Raw genomic sequence first — 3,099 nt, forward strand, 5'->3', positions numbered from 1 at the left:
CATATCTTATGTCACAAAACAAACCTCAACAAATTAAAAATATTGAAATAATTCAAAGTATATTGTCAGTTCACAATGCCATAAAATTAGAATTAACCATAGAAGAGTAAAGTTTACAAAACCACACATGTGGAAACTAAATAACTCTCCACTAGAGCATGATTGGGTTATAAAAGAAATAAAGAATGAAATAAAAAAGTTCCTTGAAAGAAATTATAATGAAAATACAACTTACCAAAACCCCCGGGACACAGCTAAGGCAGTCCTCAGGGAGCAGTTCCTAGAAATAGGCACACACATAGAAAAATGAAGAAAGGCTTTTCGTTCCTTTGGCACCACCATGGCTGTCAGCAAGAACAAGCGCCTTACAGAAGGTGGCAAAAAAGGAGCCAAGAAGAAAGTGGTTGATCCATTTTCTAAGAAATATTGGTATGATGTAAGGGCACCAGCAATGTTCAGTTTAAGAAATATTGGGAAGACATTAGTCACAAGGACTCAAGGAACCAAAACTGCATCTGACGGACTCAAGGGCCGTGTTTTTGAAGTGAGCTTTGCTGATTTGTAAAATGACGAAGTTGCATTTAGAAAATTCAAGCTGATTACTGAGGATGTTCAAGACAAAAACTGCCTCACCAATTTCCATGGCATGGATCTTACCAGGGACAAAATGTGCTCCATGGTAAAAAAATGGCAGACCATAATTGAAGCACATGTTGATGTTATTTACTTCGTCTATTTTGTGTTGTTTTTTTTAAAAAAACAAACCAACAACAAAAAATGCAACAATCAGATTTGGAAGACATCTTATGCTCAGCACCAACAGGTCTGCCAAATCTGGAAGAAAATGATGGAAATCTTGACCAGAGAGGAGCAAACAAATGACTTGAATAAGGTGGTCAATAAATTGATTCCAGACAGCATTGGGAAAGACATAGAAAAGGCCTGCCAGTCTATTTATCCTCTCCATGATGTATTTTTCAGGAAGGAAAAAATGCTCAAGAAGCCCAGGTTTTAATTGGGTAAATACACGGAGCTTCATGGTAAAGGTGGTAGCTCTGGAAAAGCTACTGGAGATGAGAGAGGTGATAAAGTTGAATGAGCTGATGGCTATGAGACACCAGTTCAAGAATCTGTTTAAAATTCAGCCTTTTAATAAATACAAATAAATATTATTTTTTGTGAAAAAAGGAAGAAAAAGAATCAATGATCTAACTCAACACCTTCAGCAAGTAGAAAAATATCAACGATCTAATCCTACAGCATCTAGAAAAAAAGAAAGTATAAGGACAAGAGAGAAAATCAATGAGATAGAAAACAGAAAAACAGTTGAAACCATCAATAAGACCAGGAGCTGTTTCAATGTGATGAAAATAACAATCCAACCAAAACCAAGCTACATGTTCGCTGCAATCCCAATCCATTTTACAAGGAGATTGAAAGGGAAATTATCAAATTATTGGGAGAGACAAGAGATCCCAAATAAGTAAAACACTTCTGAGAAACAAAAATGAGGTTGGAGGCATAGCACTCCCTGACTTCAAAATTTACTACACAGCAGTGGTAACCAAAAGAGCACGGTACTGGTACAATGACAGGCACATCGACCAATGGAACAGAACTGAGAACCCAGAAATAGACCTAGCTATCTATGCAGATGACACAACCCTGCTTGCTGAAACTGAGGAGGACCTCATGCACTTGCTGCGAAGGGTCAAGGACTGCAGCCTTCAGTATGGACTGAGGCTCAATGTCAAGAAGACAAATATTCTCACCACTGGACCAACTGGCAGTGTCAGGATGGATGGAAGAGATTGAGATTGTTCACAGCTTCAATTTGCTCGGCTCCACAGTCAACACTCTTGGCACCAGCAGTCAGGAAATCAAAAAGCGTATCGCGATGGGAAAGCCTGCTGTTAGGGACCTCTCTAAAGTACTCAAGAGCAATGGTGTCTCTCTGGAGACTAAGGTGCGCCTGATACAGGCCATGGTCTTTGCAATCGCTTGCAATCAGAGAGTTGGACAATGACTAGAGAGGACAGAAAGAGAGTTGGTGCCTTTGAGCTGTGGTGCTGGAGAAGAGTACTGAATGTACCATGGACTGCCAGGAAAGCAAACAGATTCATCCTGGAGAGGATTAAACCAAGCCACTCATTGGAGACAAGGATTCTGGGGCTTCGTCTGACATACTTTGGACATGTTGCCAGGAGGGACGGGTCCTTGGAGAGGGACATCATGCTTGGGAGGGTGGAGGGACAGCGCAGGAGGAGAAGACCCTCTATAAGATGGATTGGTTCGGTGACTGGGGTAATCGGGATGGGCGTGTCAGAGGCAGTGCAGTTGGCGCAGGACAGAGCAGGGTTTAGGGCTGTTGTGCATAGGGTCGCTATGAGTCGCAAATGACTTGACAGCAAATAACAACAAACAACATCTATGGTCAACAAATATTTGACAAGGCAATAAAAGCTATCAAATAGGGAAATGATTTCTTCAAGAAATGGTGCTGGAAAAACTGGACTTCCACGTACAGAAAGCTGAAACAGGATTCACATATCACACGATACACAAAAATCAACTCAAAATGGATCAGAGACCTGGGAGTAAACCCATAATACTAATAAAAGACAAACTGTGATCAAGCTTAGAAGCGCTAGTCCAAGGTATAAAGAAATGCACAATCTAAAGAAGATAAAATTGATGAATGGGACCTTCTAAAGATTAAAGCCCTGTACACATCAAAAACTTTCCAACAGGGTGAAAAGAAAGCCTACAGGCTTGGAACAAACATTTGGTAATATCGTATCAGGACAAGAGTCTTATAACAAAAGTTTATGGCATACTCCTGGGCTCCACAAGAAGAAGACTGATAACCCAGTTATGAAGTGGGCAAAAGACACGGGAATAATTTTCACAGAGGAAGATTTTCGAATGTCAAACAGGCACATGAAGAAATGCTCCAAATCAGTGGCAATAAGAGAGATGCATATCAAAACCACAATCAAGAACCATCTCGCTCCAGTAACAGTGGCAAAGTTCAACAGGGCAGCAAGTAATGGATGTTGGAGATGATGTGGCTAGAAAGGAACTCTTACACATTGTTGG

The 3,099-nt window shown here is 40.6% G+C and overlaps 1 pseudogene; it reads left to right on the forward strand.

Annotated features, from left to right (window-relative positions):
- The first annotated feature begins 340 nt into the window (after positions 1-340).
- Positions 341-1,138, forward strand: LOC102873076 (annotated as a pseudogene).
- The last annotated feature ends 1,961 nt before the right edge of the window (positions 1,139-3,099 follow it).

This window comes from Elephantulus edwardii, unplaced genomic scaffold (genome assembly GCF_000299155.1).
Source record: "Elephantulus edwardii isolate Elephantulus edwardi_28Jun2011 unplaced genomic scaffold, EleEdw1.0 scaffold00288, whole genome shotgun sequence".
Taxonomy (NCBI): domain Eukaryota; kingdom Metazoa; phylum Chordata; class Mammalia; order Macroscelidea; family Macroscelididae; genus Elephantulus; species Elephantulus edwardii.